The sequence below is a fragment of the Oryctolagus cuniculus genome, chromosome 18, assembly GCF_051225735.1.
Source record: "Oryctolagus cuniculus isolate XC-2025 breed Fujian yellow rabbit chromosome 18, ASM5122573v1, whole genome shotgun sequence".
Lineage (NCBI taxonomy): Eukaryota > Metazoa > Chordata > Mammalia > Lagomorpha > Leporidae > Oryctolagus > Oryctolagus cuniculus.
Window position 1 is genome coordinate 31,617,371 of NC_142884.1, and position 23,214 is coordinate 31,640,584.

A 23,214-nucleotide genomic window follows, 5' to 3' on the forward strand; every position below is an offset into this window, starting at 1 on the left:
TTAGAGTTACATATGTTGCCCAAGAGTCTGCAGTTTAGAGAGAACAGAAGAGTGAAACATGTGTCAGAGGATGTCAGCATTGGAGAGGTGGCTGTGCTCTAGTCAGAGGCTGAGGAGGACAAGTCCACAGGGAGCAGCAGCTTGATTTAGTCACAAGGAAACCGGCTGTTTCTGGATTCATCCACCCCTCCCAGCTGACTGGCTGTGGAATTCTGATTGAATTCACCTGAAAATCCCACTCCCACTCGATTTGGAGGGAATTAATATCTGTCCCCTAAGTAAAAGGGTTCCATTTCTTTTTCCAAACCACAAAAAATCATGTTGGTTGCGTTGCCTGTAAATTTCTAAGCATGAAACACCAATTTTTTTTTTTTTAATTTCATAATAGCTACTCTGTCTGAACTCTTGTTTGTATTGCATCAGAATACAAAATCTTGGGAGGAAGAAGGCAAAACCAACTCAGACCCAGAAAACATTTAGAAAATTGCTGCTTAAGTACCAAAATTAGCAGAGGCACACAAAACAGTGACAGAAAGCCAGAATTGGAGCAAGCCAACAGCTATGCCCTGATTCAAAAAGACGGTTCCTGCTGTACCCTGAACTCCTTATTCCAGCCTCCAAACCACAGCTAACATCAGAAAATTCATTACAAACCATGATAAATAAGAAAACTGTGAAAAAAGCCAAAGAAATGCAAGAGTCCTTAGTGATATTGGGCTTGATTTAGTCACAAGGAAACCGGCTGTTTCTGGATACATCCACCCCTCCCAGCTGACTTGCTGTGGAATTCTGATTGAATTAACCTGAAAATCACAGTCAAACTCGATTTGGAGGAAATTAATATCTGTCCCCACAGCAAATTGGTTCCATTTCATTTTGCAAAACACAAAAATTCATCTTAGTTATCCTGCCTGTAGATTTCTAAGCCTGAAAAGCCAATTTATTATGTTTTTTATTTCATAATGGATCCTCTGTCTAACTTCTTGTTTGTACTGCATCAGAATACAAAATTTGGGATGGAAGAAGGCAAAAGAAACTCAGACCAAGAAAACATTTAGAAAATTGCTGCTCAAAACCAAAAATTGGCTGAGGCACCCAAAACAATGACAGCAAGCCAGAATTGGAGCAAGCCAACATCTGTGCCCTGATTGAAAAAGACCATTCCTCCCGTGCCCTGGACTCCATATTCCAGTCTGAAAACTAAAGCTCACATCAGAAAATTCATTACAAATCATGATAAATAAGACAAATGTGAAAAAAGCCAAAGAAATGCAAGAGTCCTTTGTGATATTAGGCTTGATTTAGTCCCATGTAAACTGGCTGTTTCTGGATTCATCCACCCCTCCCAGCTGAATGGCTGTGGAATTCTGATTGAATTCACCTGAAAATCGCACTCACACCTGATTTGGTGGGAATTAATATCTGGTGCTGGTTCTGCGGGCTGGGGCTTTAACCCACTGTGCGATAGCACTGGCCCCTGTAAGTGGTTTTCTTAATTATTCCCAGCTTTCTGTCTGTTTTGTTTTTAGATTTATAATAATTTCTTAATGAAAATGGATGTAGGAAGGTAAATTTTATTCTCAGGGAATATATAGAAACAAGATGTATGATGAATTTGTCATGACTATCAATCATTGCATTTATCCAAGAAAAGGCAATGTCATCTCTCATTTTCTGTTGCCATAGCAAAATATATATTTGTTATATGATTTCAATTGAAGTCAAGGATAATATTCTAAATTTTGGGGTCATAATGTCCAACACATTCTTTAGTGTTATACAGATGATGTAGTGGGCAGTGTTTTAGTTCCACCCTGGAAATAAACACTTAGCATTCTGCAAGAGAATTACTTACCTAGGGCTAAACCACAAATCAGTGACATTTATTATTTTTTTTGACAGGCAGAGTGGACAGTGAGAGAGAGAGAGACAGAGAGAAAGGTCTTCCTTTGCCGTTGGTTCACCCTCCAATGGCCACCATGGCCGGTGCACAGCAGCCGGCCCACTGTGCTGATCTGATGGCAGGAACCAGGTACTTATCCTGGTCTCCCATGGGATGCAGGGCCCAAGGACTTGGGCCATCCTCCACTGCACTCCCTGGTCACAGCAGAGAGCTGGCCTGGAAGAGGGGCAACTGGGACAGAATCTGGCACCCCGACTGGGACTAGAATGAAGTGTGCCAGCGCCACAAGGTGGAGGATTAGCCTAGTGAGCCGCGGCGCTGGCTGCATTTATTTTTTTTAATTGTTAGAGTAATGCAGTCCTTAATAGTTTGAGGAGATGAACTTGATTCCCAGCTAGAGTAAGAACACTGTGGGGAAAATAATCTACTGCATGTTCTTTCACGTTTTAAGATTGTATTTAACAATTTATTTATTTATTTAAAAGAGTTACACAGAGAGAGGAGAGGCAGAGAGAAAGAGACAGAGGAGAGATCTTTCATTCAACATTTCACTCTCCAATTGGCTGCACTGGCCCTGCTGCACCCATCTAAAGCCAGGAGCCAGGAGAATTTTCTGGGTATCCCACACGGCTTCAAAGGCCCAAATCCTTGGGCCTTCTTCTACTGCTTTCCCAGGTCATAGCAGAGAGCTGGATCAAAATTAGAGCAGCTGGGTCTTGAAACGGTGCCCATATGGGATGCTGGTGCTTTAGGCCAGGGCATTAACCCACTGTGCCACAGTGCCAGCCCCAAGGTTTATTTATTAACTTATTTGAAAGGCAGAGTAATAGAGATAGGGAGAGATGGGTAGTGAGAAAGAGATATCTTCCATCTGCTGGTTCATTCAACAAATGGCCACAATGGTTGGCCAGGCCAAAGCCAGGAGTCTGGAACTCTATCTGGGTCTCCCATATTTGTGGAATTGGCCCAAATACTCAGGCCATCTTTCACTGCTCTTTCAGCCACTTTAGCAGGGAACTCAATTGGAAGTGGAGCACCAAGGACTCAAATTGTCTGTCCACATGGGATGCCTGAATTGCAGGTGGAGATCTACCTGCTGTACCACAATGCTGGTGCCTACTGCAGGTTCTCAAAGCTCTCTGTATTTCCCTCAGTCACAAATGCAGATTATAGTACAGAATTTCTCAGGTTCTGTTCTTGGGTAAATAACTCCATAGCTTTTACTTTAATTTGTTATCATGTTATTTCAGTTCTTTAAATGTTTATGAGTAGAATAATTATAGAAAAAGCAAAAGCTACTTTCTATTCTTTCTTGAATCTCCTCCCTTACTTAAAATATTTATGAGCCTGATAGAGAAAGAAATTGATGGAGTGAGAGAAAGCTAGAAAGCTCCCATGCACTTCTTCACTGCCTAAATAAAAATATCAAACAGAGGTGGGGCACAACTGAAGCCAAGAGTCAGGAATGGAATCTAGGCCTCCCTCTTGGTTGGCATCACCATTGCTTCCCCTGGTCTGCATTAGCTGGGAGCTGGAAACTGGAGCTGGCACTGAAATCCAACTTTGGAAATTTGATGCAGAGAGAGAGTATCTGAGCTGGCATCATAAACACTAAGTTAAATGCCTACTGTCTCTTTTAAAAATTTTTTTCTCTGCCATAATTGCATTGACTGTGTATAGTGTTTTTCTGGAAATTCTTCATTGTTCAATCCCTTCATAACTTCCCTGATGGTTTCTTGTCTTTTTTCCTGAATACTTCTACATTCTTCTGAACACTGCTCATTCCAGAGTGACTCTTGTCCCCCTTTCAGCCTACTGTGCAATTGCCCTTGACATAGTCTGGCCTTTGTGAACAGAAATTCCTGTTTCCCTCCAGCTTGGGCAATTTTCACAGCCTTTATACCATAGGTTTGATCCCCTGTGGAATGCTTCTGTGTGGCTGCCCAAAGGCTCATAAATCTGAAATGAAATGGCATTCTTGCTTCTTCATCCATACCCATGTAGAAGATATACAACTGCCATTGTTTGTTAGGTGACAGAGTTGACATGTTGACCAGGAGTGTTCTGTCACAGGGGATGATAGCATTTGAAGACCTGGCTGTGTACTTTACCTGGGAGGAATGGCAGAACATGAACCAAGCTCAGAAAATCCTGTACAGGGATGTGATGCTGGAGACCTACAGCAGCCTGTTCTCCCTGGGTGGGTGACACTCATCACATGCCCAATGGTAACATTTTCTTGCTATTTGACAACTAAGTGAGCACTATTCATAAAGTTGAATGAGGGACAGGTATAGAATTTGAGTCCATGAAGAATCTGAATATATATCACCTGGGAAGGATTTCACATTGGAACATTTGTTGCATAGCTCCTGGACCAAGCTGTACTCCTTTCATTAACCCAAGATAGTGATTTCACAAAGTCTATATTGTTTCCATTAGTAGGGCACTGCAGGACTAAACCTGACTTGATCTTCAAGTTGGAGCAAGGAGCAGAGCCATGGATGGGGGAAGAATGCCTACATCAGAGCCTTCCATATCAGTGTGTACATAACGGGCAGGGAGGCCAAAGCAGAAGCAGTGCAACAGATATTGACTGGTGTTCTTTCCACGAGTTTTTCCCAAGTCTTACTCCTGAAGACAGCTGGTCCTGTGATTCAGACACAGACATTCTACAGTATCTATGGAGATCAGTATCTCTGGTAAAGGCAAAGGAAATGAAGTTTTCTGTGAAAATCAACAAACCTCCAGAAACTCAAATTATCACAGAGGAGTGTTTATAGAAAGAAACAAGAGGAGGCAACCAGGGCTGACGTCTTCACAATGAGTTAGAAATCAATTTTCAATAATTGAGCAGACTCTGGGTTGCAGGAATAAATTATTTCAACTGGTGGGAATGTATAGCCAAGGTGGTATATTGGAACTTTCTGTAACTGTTGTAGTTATTAGAAGATTAGGATGTCAGGTTTCCTTAGAAATATGGGGAAACTATAATAGTGCAGATAAAACAGAGATTTTCATTAGAAAAATCCCACAAATGCTGTTTGCCTGGGAAGACAGAACACAAGACAACCACATATTCAAATCTTGTCCCATGAATGTGATCCTGCTTAGAGTATAGACACATTTCACTCTTTACCTTCAAGGAAATGATCTAGTAAAACTTCCCCATATTTATGGTTGAAATATCACAGAAGTACAAAACCCACAATTTTTCTAAAAATGAATTGAAAAAGGGGCTGGCACCGTGGCTCACATGGTTAATCCTCCCCCTGCAGCACCAGCATCCCATATGGGCCCCGGGTTCTAGTCCTGGTTGCTCCTCTTCCAGTCCAGCTCTCTGCTGTGGCCCGGGAGGGCAGTGGAGGATGGCCCAAATGCTTGGGCCCCTGCACCTACAATGGAGATAAGGAGGAAGCACCTGGCTCCTGGATTTGGATTGGCATAGATCCAAATGTATTTGCCATTTGAGGGGTGAGCCAATGGAAGGAAGATCTTTGTCTCTGTCTCTCACAGTCTAACTCTCACAAATAAAGAAATAAAAATACATTAAAAAATGAACTGAAGAAATGGACAGGGAAAAATTGGTTTCTAGATTACAGGTGAATATATTTATTAAATATTAGTCCATTCTGTGAAGTCTTATTCATTTTTGTGAAAGTAGAAAGTGAGAGAGAAACAGTGAGGAATAGATTTTCTATTAACTCTCTCCCCAAATACTATCAACAGTTATGACTAATCTGAAGCCAGAAGCCTGGAATTTCACCTACTCATCTCTATCACAGGGTCCCAAGCACATGAACCATTATCTGCTGCTTTCCAGTATCTATTATCTCAGAGCTGTATTGGAAGCAGAGTAGCCTCGGCTTAAACTGGCACTGTTTTGAGATACAGGCATCCCAAGCAGTGATTTAAGACATCTTACCACAAAAACCATTCAATCATACTTGGAAAAAATTCTGGTAGTAAACAGGATCATGGATGAACATTGGAAAATCTATGGATACAATTTAATATATTAATGTATAATGGAGAAAACCTGTATATTCATAAATATGTATCTTCTAATCATTTTTTGAAAATCTTATGATGGAATGAGGATATAAGCCTGAGCCATTCTCCCTCATTGCCCAAAGTAGATAAACTTTGGAATGTATTCCTTGCCCTTGAAACTCAATTGGGTCTCACAGCCTATTGCCTTCATACCCCACCCTGCATTATTTTCCAGGTTCCTAAGGCCCCCACCCAGTTCCTGGAATTCCCCTCCACTGCTGCCCCCTACCCTCATGCCCAGCCTTAGCCCTCCTCAAAAAGGTCTGGCCCCTGGGAATTGGGGCCTTCATGCTCCATCTTGTACAGGCAGTTGGTCACCCACCTCTGTGGATTAATTTTCTCTGAATAAATTCTGTCTGGCTGTAAATTCATACACTTTCTCCTCTATTCTACAACTCTTTTCCTAACATTTTGGTGCCCTGTGTGAGGAGGCACAAATGCAGAACTTTTCCTAACATCTTATCCCTCTTAAATACAAGTAACTTCATTCCTTTTACACGAGTATGCTAGAAGAAACAATTATATTTGATGTAGTGACATCATTTTTTTCTCACTTCAGTTGCCATGAAACTGGATGAACTGATTAAGACCAACCAGAAAAGTCTGGAGAAAAATCTGCATCAGGATGTTATGACAAATAATAAGACATTAACTCCCAAGGGAGTTGAATTCAGAAAAACACTTAATTTAAGTATAAGCCATATTCCAAAACTGAGTATCAAAAAGAGAAACTATTCAGGAATAAAACCTGAAGAATGCAGTATATGTCACAATATGTGTCCCCATTGTGGGCCTGATCAACTACAAGCTGGAGAGAAATTTTGTGCTACTAAGGTACCTGGGAACACTCTCCAGTTCTGTGAACCTCTTAATCAACAGCACAATATTCAGATCAAGGAGCAGGCACTTGAACAAATTGGACAAGGGAAAGTCTTCAAAAGCAAGAATATATTCTGTGAATCTGAGAAGCTTTTTATGGTAGAAACCTGTAATAAGTCAATTGCCACTATTGGCAAGACAACTCAAATAGTACAAGATTTCCATAAGAATTCTAACCTCAGTATACATCAACAAAGTCCCAAAAGAGAGAACGTTTATAAGTATATTGGGCCTGTGGAACCTGTTATTTACCAATCACATGTTAGACTGAATCATAGACCAAATATAGGGAAGAAATCCTATGCATGTAAACCTTGTGGGAAGTCATTCAGTATTAAATTCTGCCATACCCTCCATCACAGCACTCATATAAGTGGAAAACCCTCATGTGTGTAATGATTGTGGAGAAACCACTCACCAGAAGTCAGATCTCATTAGACATCAGAGAATTCACACAGGGTTGAAATCTTATAAATGTAATGACTGTGGGAAGTTCTTTGGCCAGAAGAAACACCTCATAAATCATCAGAGAATTCACACAGGTGAGAAACCTTATGAATGTAATGACTGTGGAAAATCCTTTGGCCAGAAGGCAAACCTCCTAAATCATCAGAGAATTCACACAGGGGAGAAACCTTATGAATGTAATCATTGTGGAAAAGCTTTTGGCCAGAAATCAACACTCACAAATCATCAGAGAAGTCACACAGGGGAGAAACCTTATGAATGCAATGACTGTGGAAAAACCTTGGGCCAGAAGTCAAACCTCATAAATCATCAGAGAAGTCACACAGGGGATAAGCGTTTATGAGTGCAATGACTATGGAAAACTCTTTGGCCAGAAGCCACACCTCATAAATCATCAGAGAATTCACACAGGGGATACGCCTTATGAATGCAGTGACTGCAGAAAAGCCTTTGGCCAGAAGGCAAACCTCAGAAAGCATCAGAGAATTCACACAGGGGAGAAACCTTATGAATGCAATTACTGTGGAAAAACCTTAGGCCAGAATTCAAACCTCAGAAAGCATCAGAGAATTCACACAGAAGACAAGCATTATGAATGCAATGCCTGCGGAAAAAGCTTTGGCCAGAAATCACAACTCAAAATGCATCAGAGAAGTCACACAGGGGAGAAACCTTATGAATGCAATAATTGTGGAAAAGCCTTTGCTGAGAAGTCAAAGCTCACAAAGCATCAGACAATTTGTACTGGGGGAAACCTTATGAGTGCAATGACTGTGGAAAAACCTTTGCTGAGAAGTCAAACCTCAGAAAGTATCAGAGCCTTCACACCATGGAGAAAGCTTATAAATGAAATGACTGTGGAAAAGCCTTTGGTCCCATCCTTGCATACCAAGGATAAATCCCACTTGGTCTGGGTGGATGATCTTTCTGATGCATTGTTGGATTCAATTGGCCAGAATTCTGTTGCAGATCTTTGCATGTATGTTCATCAGGGAAGTTGGTCTATAATTACTTTCTTTGTTGCACTTTTTTCAGGTTTAGGAATGAAGGTGATGCTGGCTTCATAGAAAGAATTTGGGAGAATCACCTCTCTCTCAATTGTTTTGAATAACTTGAGAAGAATTGCAGTTAGTGCTTTAAATGTCTGTTAGAATTCAGCAGTGAAGCCATCCAGTCCTGGGGTTTTCTTGGCGGCGAGGATCTTTATTACTGATATCATTTCCATCCGGTTATGTGTGTGTTTACGTTTTCTATATCTTTGTTGCTCAATTTAGGTAGGTTTTATGGATGGAAGGATGGTGGAAAGCCTCTTTGCTGTACTTCATAACTCATAAGATATCAGAGAATCCACACAAGGAATTTTCTACATGACCTTTTTGTGCAAGTTATATCTCATGAAATATTAGAGAATTCACCAAGGGGAGAAATGCATGAATGTAATACATGTGAATAAGCCTTTGTGGTGCAAATCAGACCTCATCAAACATAAAAGAATTCTCATGGGGAGCAATTTTATGAATGTAATGACTCAGAGCCTTTTACCATAATTCAGCCCTCATTGTACATCATCAAATTCATATAGGGAAAAACTCCTTTGAAAGTAAAATCCCTTTAATTAGAAGCCATACCTCATAAGACAACAGGGAATTCACATGGGAGAGAAACCTTATGGGTGTAATGAGTGTTGGAAAGCTCTGCCCAAATCTCTCCTTATATCAGAATGCACAACATATATATCTAATGAATGAAATAAATGTGAGAAAGTCATTTCACATAGGTAATGCCTCATAATCCATCATGGAATTTGAACAAGGGAGAGACCTTAACAATATAATGAATGTGGAAGAGCTTTTCTCCAAAATTCATGTAAGTATTGTGACAAAACCTTTTGCTGGAAATCACATCCTATCCAACAGAGACTCATGTAAAGGAGAAAGCTTATAAATATTATTAGTGTGAAAAGGTTGTTTGTCAGAAGTCAATGGTACATCAGAGAATTGACACAGGTGGTTTCTTAGGAGTATACCGATTGTGTAAAAACATTTTCTTTATTTCAGGCTTGTATAGATACAGAATTCACAAAAGGTGATAGTCTTTGCATGCTGTAAATACGATAAAACCTTTAGCCAGAAATTAGACATCAACAGACTTCAGAGAATTCATAAGGAACAAAAGTCTATGCAATGAATTTGGAAAAAGTATTTCTGCTATAAATCAGTCTTCAACTCCCATGAATAGACTCACAAATGAGAAAACATGCATGCATACAAAAGTTTTGTACCATAAATTATCTCTAGATGGTTAACTAATATATCACACAAAAGAAAAATCATGAGTATAATGGAATTGGGAATCGCTTTGCTATAAGGCAGAGTTCCAGAAAGCTTAGCAAGATTACAGAAAAGTCTCTGAAAATGTAACATGTCTGAAAGATTTGTTGGCATCACAAACTGGAGGATAGCTCAAGTGCATGTGTTTTTGTGACCTGGCATCCAAATTGATATCTCTTTTTCTTTGATGAATTCCTTGTTTATTTATTTAGCAAATTTAGAGACAAAGGATTCCTGTCCATTGATTTACTACTATATGCCCACAATTGCCATGGTAAGGTCTATGGCAAAAACTGAGTGCTGGGGGCTGTGAATCTGATTCATCACTGATAACATTGAAGACATTGGTTCCTGGTTCTTATGCTGCTATGCATGGAAATGTTTCTCTAATTTCATTTTCAAATAGTTCATTGTTAATATAAAGAAATGCTTCTAATTTTTAAAATTTCATTGAAATAATTTGTGATTAATGTGTCCTAGTCATGCATTATTACAGGGTGTAGTGCAATATTTGCACACATTTATGCAGTAAAAAGTGATCAAGCTAAGCAAGTACAGTTTTATTAATTTTTAAAGAGTTATTTATTTGAAAGACAGAGTTACAGAGAGAAGTAGCAGCAGAGAGAGAGAGAGGTCTTCCTCTGCCGGTTCACTCCCCAGGTGGCCCAATGGCCGGAGCTCTGCCAATCTGATGCCAGGAACCAGGAGCTTCTTCCAGATCTCCCACTTGGGTGCAGGGACCCAAGGACTTGGGCCATCTTCTACTGCTTTCCCAGGCCATAGCAGAGAGTTGGATCAGAAGAGGAGCAGCCAGGACTAGAACTGGTACCCACAGGGGATGCTGGTGCTTCAGGCCAGGGTGTTAGCCCACTGTGCCATAATGCTGGCCCCCAAGCAACTACAGTTTCTAATTCTTCTCCATGATTTGAGACTACCAGCTCCTCTCCTTCAGTTCTTTACACAGAACCTAATATGGTTGAATGTAGTCATCTCATTATATTATGGGGCACCAGAAGTTCTTTCTGCCTCTTTGTATTTTGTTACCTATTATCCAATCCCCCTCTATCCCTAGCTGCTTCCCTTCTCAGCCTCTAGTAATCACAGTTCTGTGTTCAGATCCATTATTTTCTCTCACTTCCACATGTGACAAGGACCAGGTGACATTTGTGTTCCTGCTTCTGGCTTATTTCAATTAATTTAATAATATTTGGTCTTTTTTGAATCTAAATGAAGTTCCCCTGTCCATTTTTTTCATTGATGGATAGCTAGATTGGTTTCAAATCCTGGCTGCAGTGAACTGTGTTATAGTGGCTGTGTTATGGGAAAATTGCTGTATCTTTGATATGCTCTTCTCCTTTCCTTCTAATAAAAGTTCCTTATTCTATATAGCCAAGAGCAAGATAACTCTCACATGGTAGGTCAATTTTTATCTTATTTTAAATTTTTGTTATTTATTTGAAAGAGTTACAATAGAGATAGGGACACAGAGAGGTCCTCCATTAGCTGGTTCGCTCTACAGATGACTACAAAGGCCAGAGTTATGCCATTATGAAACCTGGAGACAGGAGCTTCCTCTGGGTCTCCCACATGGGTGCATGGGCCCAAGGACTTGGGCCATCTTCTACTGCTATCCCAGGAGATAGCAGAGAGCTGGATTGGAAGAAGAGCAGCTGGAACTAGAACTGGCACCCAAATGGGATGCTGGCCCCTCAGGCGCTGCACAACAGCACCGGCCCAATTTTTATGCTTTTTAAGGAATGGCCATACTGTTCTGCATAACATCTGTACTAACTTGTGTTTTCATCCACCATATATGATGGTTTTCTTTTCCCATGTGCTCTCTAGCATTTGTTATTTTTTATCAGTTTGGCATCAAGATGATATAGTATTGTTCATGTTTTTGTGTATTTTGAAATCAGTTAATTTGTTTATTAAATCTTTGTTTATTTGAAAAGTGGATTTAGAGAGAGGAGGAAAGACAGAGATAGCTTTCATCTGCTGGCTCACACCCCAGAGAGTTTCAAAGTTGAGCCTGGGGCATGCTGAAGTCAGGAGCTTCATCCAAGTCTCCCACATGAGTGGCAAGGACCCAAGTCCTTCGTCCATCTTCTGCTGATTTCCCAGGTGTTTAGCAGTGAGCTAAATTGGAAGTGGAGATTCCTAAGCTCAAAGTGGAACTCACATGATATGCTGGCCTCACAGATTGCAGCTTACCCCACTTAGCCACAATGCCAGCCCCTCTATCAATTTAATTCCTCAAAAATAGGTCAGTAATGTTGGCATCTATCTCATTTTGTTTTTTCTCTGTTATTATTCAACTTATTGATGTCTTATTTTTGTTCACATTATTCCTCTCAATTGCTCTACCTGAGGTGAGTAGGGCTGCTGTGTTGCTTGAATGCAGTGTATGCTTTAGATTACTCATTTACTGAGTGCATGTCATTCACATAGCACTTCACCGAAATTCTACTATGTCCCAAATCCTCTTCTAGGCACAGAATTCAGACCACTTTTCTCTTAGGCCTAGATCTTGCCTTTAACATACTATTTGGAATTTAGTAGCTCATGAAATCTGCAGACTGCATAAATGAATGAATATTTTGAGGGCTGTGTTTTTGTGGAGGAACTTCATAGGAGACCGAAGGAATAAAATAAATCTAAAGTATCCACAGTATACAAAATGTATACTATTTTACAAGCCACAGAGAAGAGGAAGAAGAAGGAAAGTAGTGAGACTAGAAAGTTTGTGGCAAGACTAACAGGCACTGGTCAAGAACTTAACAAGCCCATTAGGAAAGCAGTAAGGTTTCTTTGTCTCCCCGTAGACTCTGCTCTCCAGAGGTGAACAGGGTCCTCTAAACCCACTTGCTGCACACACAAACACCTGAGTGTTGTATTCTCCCACAGGTGTTGGAGACTGATATGGTGTTCTGATTTATATTTACATAATGGCTAGTGACATCGGGCATATTCACATGTTTTGACCATGTACATTTCTTCTGAGAAATGTCTATTCAGATCCTTGCCTGTATTTTTTGGAGTTTTTCCAATTCATGTAAATGTTCTGGAAATCTGTAAACATTCAGAGTTTTAATTTTTCCTGCCATCTGTTCATTGTATCTACACTCTGATGTTTACTTTGTTGTGAAGAAGTATCTTAGTTGGATATACTCAAATGTCTCTGTTTTTATTTTTGTGACTATTGCTATTGGAATCTTACCCAAAAGCTATTGTGTGTTGACAATATTTAGAGTTTCCCTATGTTTACTTGGGTTTGGGTCTTATGATTAGATTTTTCATTCACTGTGAGTTCACTTTCACATAGTGTAAGTGATGTTGGAGTCTATTTTCAGGCTTCTACATTTGGATCATCAAGTTCCTCTGCACCACTTGTGAAAGAGATTCTTCTTTCTCCAGTTCATTTTAGTTCCTTTGTTAAATATGAGTTGCTGGTAGAAATTTGGGTTTATTTCTATGCTACCTAGTTTTTTCCATTGAACTATGTGTCTGTTATTATATCAGTGCTAACACTTCTTCTTTTTGTGTTTTTTTCTTTTTTGCAGTTTATTTATTTATTTGAAAGGCAGAGTCACAGAGAGGTAGAGGCAGAGAGAGAGAGAGGTCTTCCATCCACTGGTTTACTCCCCAAATGGCCACAATGGCCGGAGCTCTGTTGATCTGAATCCAAGTGTCAGGAGCTTCTTCCAGGTCTCTATGCAGGTGCAGGGGCCCAAAGACTTTGGCCATTTTCTACTTTTTTCTCAGGCTATACCAGAGAGGGGTATACGAAGTGGAGCAGCTGGGAAACATACTGGCACCCATATGAGATACCGGCACTGCAGACGGTGACTTTACCTGCTTTGTCATAGTGCTGACCCCTGTAATATGTCTTAAAATATGGTGTGATGTCTCCAGCTTTTTTTTGCTTTATAATATTTCTTTAGATGTTAAGCATCTCTCATGTTTCTATATGAATTTTAGCATCATTTTTTCTAGCTCTGAGAACATCGTTGGTATGTTGATTGGGATTGCATTGAATTTGCAAATTGCTTTTGGTAGTATGGACATTTTGATATTATTCTTCCCATTCACAAACATAAGTTTTCTGTGAGACTGTTAAAAAGCCTTGACAAAAATTGGACTTTATTACACAAAAATTCATCACTTTTTGGGATCATTTAAATCCATAATTTTGCACTAATATTTGATAAATAATGAAAGACTTTCTCTGAGCATTTTAGTAGGAGAAATTAAAATATTTATTTTATCAATTTCTTCAAATATTGTTTAGATGTGATATTCAAATATTGTTTAGAGCCATTGTCTGTATTCCCTCTAAATTACGATCTTTCTGCTTTTTGCCTGTTAAACTTGTCCCTTGATTCAACAACCCTTTTTAATGTAATGTAAATGGAAAATGTCATTTCATAAGCTAAAAAAAAATGACAAAGAAGGAAAAAGAAGGGAGGGAGGTTGAATATATAATTATGTTCTCTTAATTTTTTCTATGAACCGTACTGAATCTTTTAAAAGCTAATGAAAATTAAAACTCTAAATTGGACCATTATGACCAATATTTAAAACAAGTGATTAAAAACTGTAGATGTCTTCAATTTTGATTATCATTCTTATTTAGAATATCTGAAAGAAATCCGGCTTCTCACTTAAAATATACCAGTGTTTTAGAATTCAGTATTAAATGACTTTGTTTAAAAGTTTTATTTAATCTATTGCTTTAAGTGGTAATACTATGGCCATTGTAAAACAAAATCCTTATCATTTTCCATAAAACAGAAAGGGCCTTTAAAACATCATCACTAAAAATATTAAGAGACCTAAAATATAACATTCTTAAAACCCAAGTGATACCATTCAAAATTTTCAAATATGCAGGGATAGTTCATGTCAAGTAACTAAATAATTGTGAAGTGTATATATGGAATAGCTTCTATAAATTCTTTTGGCAAGGGCTGGCACTGTGCCATAGTGGGTGAGGCTGCCACCTGCAGTGCTGGTATTCCATAGGGGCATCAGTTCAAGACCTGGCTGCTCCACTTCCTATCCAGCTCTCTGCTATGGCCTGGGAAAGCATTATAAAATGGTGCAAGTCCTTGGGCCCCTGCACCTGCATAGGAGACCAGGAAGAGGCTCCTGGCTCCTGCCTTCCAGTTGGCACAGCTCCAGCCATGGAGGCCAACTGTGGAGTGAACCAGTGAATGGAAGACCACTCTCTCTGCCTCTCCTTCTCTGTCTGTGTAATTCTGACTTTCAAATAATATAAATAAATCTTTAAAAAATTCTTTTGGCAAATAGATGAAGCTACTTGTTGTACATTTCAAATAAATAGCAAACATACTAGAAAAATATATTGAATAAAATTTAAGCAACTCATAGCTATACACAGAAATTTCTCACCATAACAACATAGCAACCACTAAATTTCCAAACTTAATTTTCCACAACTTAGAATCTTTAACTCCAGAAGGAGTATGAAATTGACAGAACAGTGGCCTATGTATCAGGATACCTAATGCTAATACAGAATTATCCCTGCTACAACTTACCTGTGTGACCTTGAACAATTCACTTTACTTCTCTGGGCCTTGGCATTTAGCATCCTCATGTGATAAAGGAGGCTTGGATAAGATCAGTTGTACTCTATCTTGAGACTTCAATGATCTCTCAGTTTCGAATAGGCACCTTAGGGGAAAGTAAACCTTTAGATCAAAGCTTACATTTTTAAATCTAAATATATTTTAAACTCTTTCTACAACTAGTACAAAACAACACATTCAAATGTGTACCATGCCACTTTTCAATATTTGGGAATAATTAATGCATCATTTTAGAGCATTGTCTTGAGGCCAGTGCTGTGGTGTAGCCAGTAAAGCCACTGCATGCAGTGGGGGCATCCCATATGGAGGCTGGTTCAAGTCCCAGCTGCTCCACTTTCCATCCAGCTGTCTGCTATAGCCTGGGAGAGCAGTAGGAAGTTGGCCCAAGTCCTTGGGCCCCTGAATCTGCATGGGAGACCCTGAAGAGGTCCTGGCTCCTGGCTTCAGATTGGCATATCTCTGACCTTTTAGGCCATCTGGGGAGTGAACCAGCAGATGGAGGACCTCTCTCTCTCTTTTCCTCTTGTTCACTATCTGTGTAACTCTGACTTCCAAATAAATAAATAAATAAATCTTTTAAAAAATCAAAAGAATATTGTCTGGCACACAGTGAACCACTAAGTATAAGATATTATTAGTAATATTAGATTGAAATGTTGAAATAAACTAGGCAATAAGCCTTAAGATGCAAATTAATACCAAGAAATATAATCTCAAATTTCTGTGTTCAACAAGGTAGTCTCTTTTTCACTACTAACTTTATACTGAATAAGATATTTTGATATTTTGTTAAAAGTAAATTTATCGGAGGCCAGCGCCATGGCTTACTTGGTTAATTCTCTGCCTGTAGTGCGGGTATCCCATATGGGCAAAGGGTTCTAGTCGTGGTTGCTCCTCTTTCAGTCCAGCTCTCTGCTATGGCCCAGGAAGGCAGTGGAGGATGGCCCAAGTGCTTGGGCCCTGCACCCAGATGGGAGACCAGGAGTAAGCACCTGACTCCTGGCTTTGGATGGGCACAGCTCCAACTGTGGCAGCCATTTGGGGAGTGAACCAACGGAAGGAAGACCTTTCTGTCTTTCTGTCTATAACTCTACCTGTCAAATAAAAAAAATTATTAGTTTTTCATAAAAACTGCAGTATTGAAAAGGTTCTAAAATCCCTCTAATTCTAAATGTCTGTGACTGCTAACTCATTAGCACATATTGCATTCTTTACATCTGGGTAATCATGATAATTCACTTTTAAATGATTAACAGATCTGCTGTTATATATAAATACATGCTTTTCCAAAAATCATACAATAAGCAGGCTACATAATTTACTTCAAGTAAAATTGCCATATCCAGTCCTACAATTGTAAATAAGACAGTTTCAATTGTTCAGCATTATCAATTATAAATTCCAATAGCGTAGCAATAGTCATAAAAATAAAGGATCCGATGCTGTGGTGTAGCAAGTAAAGCTGTGGCTTGCAGTGCTGACATCCCACATGGGTGCCAGTTCAAGTCCTGGCTACTCAAATTACTATCCATCTTTTTAGGCAAGTAAGACTTACTATCCAGCAGTAGAGGATGGCCCAGGCCCTTGGGCTCCTGCACCTGCATAGGAGACCCAAAAGATGCTGCTAGCTCCTGGCTATGGATCGGCACAGCTCCAGCCATTGTGGCCAAATGGGGAGTGAACTAGCGGTTGGAAGACTGCTCTCTCTCTCTCTCTCTCTCCTTCTCTGTGTGTGTAACACTGAATTTCAAGTAAAATAAATGAATCTTTTTTTAAAAAGGACGAAATAAAAAGGAAGATGAATATTATAAAATTGTTTAACTTTTATTTAATAAATATAAATTTCCAAAGTACAGCTTTTGCATTACAGTGGGTTCCCCTACCCCATAACTTCCCTCCCACCCATAACCCTCCTATTTCCTGCTCCCTCTCATATCCCAGAATATTACAAAATTGTATAAAAGACATTTGTACAGTAAACAAATATACTGATTTCTAATGTAATATTTGAATACTTGAAGCAGCAAGGCTAAGTACTTCTTAGCCAAAATAACATGTTTTGTCCAGTGTAAAACCCATTTACCATCCCAATACACAAAGGGATTTGGGGCAATAAGGAAAAAAAGAAGTCCACACATGCAGAAATTTTAAGCAAAACAAAATAGAGAATGTATTTAGTTTCATGAAAATCACATGAGAATTAATAGTATTCCACTCATTTCCAATAAATATTTTTAAGTTTAATGAATGAATGAATTTTCAGTTACATAGCAGAAAGCTTCTACCCTCTCCCATAAAACTGAAAAAGAAACTTTTTAAAAGTAAAAACTGATGAAAGAATTCTGCAATACATGTTAATGTTAAGTAGCGCAGCAGAGTTTATTTAGAAATACAAACACACACACAGAAAATAAATACATTAAAATCTTACTGAATAGGTCAGTAATAGTTCAGGATCCAATATAGTGTGCAAAAGATTCTGGATTTCCCAGTCACTTTGTATAGGAAATGATGTGCTTTGCTATGTAGCATGTACCTGTAGATTCCTGAACACCTCCACTTTGCTTCTTACCCTGAGTCCTAGCAAATACAGGAACACAGCTGTTGAGTCATTCATTTTCTGGATTTGGGAATATCAAAGAATTAAGCAGTATAGAAAATTGTACAGCAGAGACCAAATATCCAAGGGAGTTCAGGAAAATGAATTGAACAAGTCAAACTACTATGAATGTATACTGAATGCTCTGTTTTAATATGTCTTACTTACCTAAAAAGACATGAGGGCTATTGCTCTCTCTCTCTTAATACAACTAAGGAGAAGATATCACCAATGCTCAAGAAAAATGAATACACAGCAGAGCTAATACAAAATCCCAAAAATCTAAAATAGAAAAACTGGATATGCACTCTTTACACATACAATGAAGTGACAATGAAGTAGAACAAATCTAAAATTAGAAAAACTTCTTTTTTTAAAGATTTATTTATTTATTTGAAAGTCAGAGTTACACAGAGAGGCAGAGAAGAGAGAGGGGTCTTCCATCCACTGGTTCACTCCCCAGTTGGCTGCAATGGCCAGAGTTGCTCCGATCCAAAGCCAGGAGCAAGGAGCTTCTTCCAGGTCTCCCACATGGGTGCAGGGGCCCAGGACTTGGGCCATCTTCTACTGCTTTCCCAGGCTATAGCAGAGATCTGGATCCATATGAGATGCCAGCACTGCAAGTGGTGGCTCTACCCACTACGCCACACCGCTGGCCCCAAAAATTCTTGTCAAATTAAGAACATTTAACCTTTGTTTTAGAATGAATTATTAAAATATCTAAACTGGGGGAATACATAATTTCTTTCTTTAGAAATCAGAAGAGAAAAAGAACACTTCAAGGCTACTGTGACACCACACAGAAGGAATGGAGAATCATGACCTCAATTAGCCTAGGGACAGAATAAAAGGGAGGGAAACAGGAACAACAGAATTAAGATGAATAAGCTTTGACAGCTGAGAGAATCTGAATGTAAAGAAAAGGCATCCAGTTAACTGAACCAATAGAGATAAGTCTGAGAGGAAAAAACATTGTTAAGACATATTAATGGGGCCAGAGCTGTGGCTTAGTAAAGTCAAAAAAAATCAAAAATTTGTCGTTAAATTATATAATTAAAAAAGATAAAAAAAGATATTCAATCTTAAGTCTCTATAGCATAAGATATACATCAATTTTCCCAGGTTCTATTTGCATTTATTAACAACGTTACATGGGTATAATCACTACAGTGACTCCAATAAGTCTTTTTATAAAAATTATTTTTTATTTTGACAGGCAGAATGGATAGTGAGAGAGACAGAGAGAAAGGTCTTCCTTTTTTTCTGTTGGATTACCCCCCAGTGGCTGCTGCAGCCAGTTTGCTGGACTTGAAGAGGAGCAACTGGGACAGAATCTGGCACTCCCAGCAGGACTAGAACTCGGTGTGCCTGTGCTGCAGGTGGAGGATTAGCCTATTGAGCCATGGCACCAGCCTCCAATAACTCTTAACCTGAGATGCAACTAAACTTAACAAGGATACTCAATAGGAATTTTAGAAGAATTCCAAAATATGTATCAGAATAAAAATAAATACTTTTCTTGGTACATCTCTTTTTAACTATACTATTGTCCAAATTTCCAATTGTCAGAATTACAAAAAAAATCCCAGAAGCAGCAGAGTTGGTCCAACATGATGAGGAATACAATTAAGTTTTTCAGTTACAACTTACCTAGAGAAAATGAGAATTCTCAGATCCCAGATTAAAATAACCAAGAAGGCCCAATAAAAGAAAACTCAATGTCTTCATACACTAACATTTATTACCCCAGATGTGTTTAACAAAAAGGTGATTATTCCAGCTATATCCCATTAGGTAACCCAATTTTAGCTGCTAAATCCAATTAAAAAAAAAGCACCTCATGATATATTACTAAAATCATATTGCTATATACCATCCACAATGTCCACTGAACCTTGTACCTAATGTTAACAGATCTGATGAAAATCAATAGATAAATGATGTGTCTTAACCAAGTGTGGCAAATGCGTTTTGTTCAAAGTTTTTCCAAAAATCCTGAGTCTCAGTTTGCCTTCACCTTGAAAAGAAACTTTTGAGGTTTACAAATCAGTCTAGCTTCTTTGGGCCTCACTCCAATGCAAGGGGCTAAAATCCATCAAAATAAACTCTAGGCACTGTCCTTGTGCTCCCAGTGACTTTTTCACTCTAGGGGCTCACAAACCTTCTAAATTCTTTAGATCACCTGTGATGTCCATTAGTTCTCAAAGACTACGATGCAAGTAATTTCCCCTCTTGGAACCTTGTTATTAACTGTGCTGTATGAGAAATGAAGTCTCCTACACACCTTGTGCTTATGATTCTCCAAACCATGTTGTCTGCTAGGACTTTGGCCATGAATATAGGACAGCAATACCTGAACATGATTACTGAGATCTCCTTAATAAAGGATAGACTGGGGCCAGCACTGTGGTGCAGTGGTGTAATCCTTTACTTGCAATGCTGGCACCCCATATGAGCACCAGTTCTAGTCCCCATTTCTCCTTTTCCCATCCAGCTCTCTGCAATAGCCTGGGAAAGCAGTAGAAGCTGTTCCAAGTGCTTTGGTCCCTGCCAAAATATGGGAGACCTGGAAACTGCTAGCTCAGATTGGCCCAGCTGCAGACATTGCAGTCATTGGCGGAGTAAATGAGCATATGGAAGACCTTTCTCTCTGTCTCTTCCTCTTACTGTCTGTAAGTAAACCTGTCAAATACATAAATAAATTCTTTATATATATATTTACATTTATTTATATATATTTATGTATATAAATATATTCATATATAAAATATATTATAATTTAGCATATAATATCTTATATGTGTTAATTAAAAATAGATAATATTATATAATTTATTATAAGTATTATATATAATATATATTTTTTAATAACTATTTTAACAAAATTTCTCAGAACCCATCTAATCCAAACCTAGGACAATTGGGAGCTGTTGTACTTGGCCCACCCATAATTGAAATGGATTCTAAATCCTTCAACTGCAAGGAGAGTATCATAGACATTAATGCTCCAAACGGATCCAGTTCCCTGCTAATGTGTCTGGAAAAGCAGCACAGGGTGACTCAAATATTGGGGCTCCTGCACCCTTGTGAGAGACCTGGAAGAAGCCCCTGGCTCCTGATATCAGTCTGGCCTAGCCGCAGTCATTGCAGCCATTTGAGGAGTGAACAAACCAGGAGGAAGATCAATCTCTCCCATTCTCTCTTACTAGTGCTGCCTTTCAAATTCATAAAAGGATCTTTAAGAAAATAGATCACTTCAATAAATTTGCCATTGCTCAGTCATGATGACTTTTACTACCTTCAGTTCTTTTTCAAAAGATTTATTTATTGGAAAGGCAGATAGAGGAGCTGGTGGTTGTGGTGCAGTGGACAAAGCTGCTATCTGTTACATTGCCATCCTCTCCGTGCACCAGTTCAAGTACCAGCTATTCCATTTCTGATCCAGCTCCTTACCAATGGACTGAAAAAGCAGGGAAAGATGGCCCAAGTGCCTGGGATGCTGCCACGCACATTGCAGGAAAAGCTCCTGGCTTCAACCTGGCCACACTCTGGCTATTAAAGTCATCTCAAAAATGAATTAGGTGGTGGAAGATTTCTGTCTCTCCCTCTCTCTGTAACTCTTTCAAATAAGTAATTAAATATTTTAATATAATTAACAAAAAGGCAGAGAGACACATAGATAAAAAAGAAGGAAAGAGAAGCAGAGAGATCTCCCATCTTCTGGTTCACTTTCTATATGGCTACAACTGTGCAAGACCAGGTTTCAAATCCCCATTGAGGTTACAGTTCTCCAAATTAGATGACAGGAAGGAAACAATTTGAGCTATTATCCGTTGCTTCCTAGGGGTATTAACATGAAATTGGTTTGGAAGTGGAGTACCCAAAACTCAGATTAGCACTGCAATATAGGATGTGGGCATCTGTTGTGACTGCTAACAAATTGGAAATCCTAGAGGAAAAATCAACAGATTCCTGGACATACACAATATACCAAAATTGAGTCATGAAGACACATAGAAAAGCTAAACAAACCAAAAACCAAGACAGAGATTGGATGAGTAATAAAGACCCTCCCAACAAGCAAAAGTCCAGGATCAGACAGCCTCACTATTGAATTCTACAGGACTTTTAAAGAACTAATCATTCTCAAATTATTCAACAAAATTGAAAGAGAGACAATCCTCTCAAACTCCTTCTATTAATCCTGCATCACCCTAATTCTTCAACTAGAAAAAGATACAGTTGAGAGAGAGTACTATAGAAAAATATCCCTGATGGGGGCCAGTGCCATAGCACACTGGGTTGATCCTCCACCCGTGGAGCCAGCATCCCCTATGGGTGCCAGTTCTGGTCCCGGTTGCTGCTATTCCAGTCCAGCTTTCTGCTCTGGACTGGGAGGGCAGTGGAGGATGGCCCAAGTGCCTGGGTCCCTGCACCCGCATGGGTGACCAGGGAGATGCTCCTAACTCTGGCTTCCGATTGGACCAGCACCACCTGTTGTGCCATATGGAGCATAAACAAGCAGATAAAATACTTCTGTCTCTCTGCCTCTGCCTCTCCCTATAATTAACTACACCTTTCAAATAAATAATTCTTTTGAAAAAGTCAACAAACAATAAAGGCTGGTGGAGAGGGAGAGAAAAAGGTACCCTAACCCACTGTTGGTGGGAATGAAGCCATTATGGAAGGCAGTATCAAAGTTCCTCAGAAATCTGAAAACAAACATACCATATGATCCTGCCATCTGACTCCTAGGAATTTATCCACATGAAATGAAATAGAATATGCATAGGCATGAGTTATCTGTACCCTCATGTTTATTACAGCTCAATTCATAATAGCTAACATGGAATCAACCCAGAAGTCCATCAACTGGTGACTGGAAAAAGAATATGATATACAGTGTAAAATACTATTCAGCCATAATTGTGAATGAAATCCTATCTTTTGTAACTAAATGGATGAACTGGAAAAAAGTATGCTTCATGAAAGAAGCCAGCCCCCAAAAGACAAATACCATATGTTTTCTCTGACTGGTGGTAATTAATATATAGACAACGAAAAGTAGCATATGAGTTATATTGATATTTTGAGATTTGAGTATTGTTCATAGCACTTTTCTGAACTCTTTGATAGAGTACACAACATATACTCATTGATATTTCTGCTACTACTTGCTGAATTCTTTATTTTGTAGAGGGTTAAAGCTTGTGATTCTAAAATAAAATCAAAGCATGCAGCTGTCAAAATTAAAAGAAAATAAAACAAGAAGGAGGGAGTTGGAAATATGAGACCAAGGGAAGATAGGGTAGGATGTTATCAGTTTGCTCTTCAATCTGTATATATAAATTACATGAAGTTTGTTCA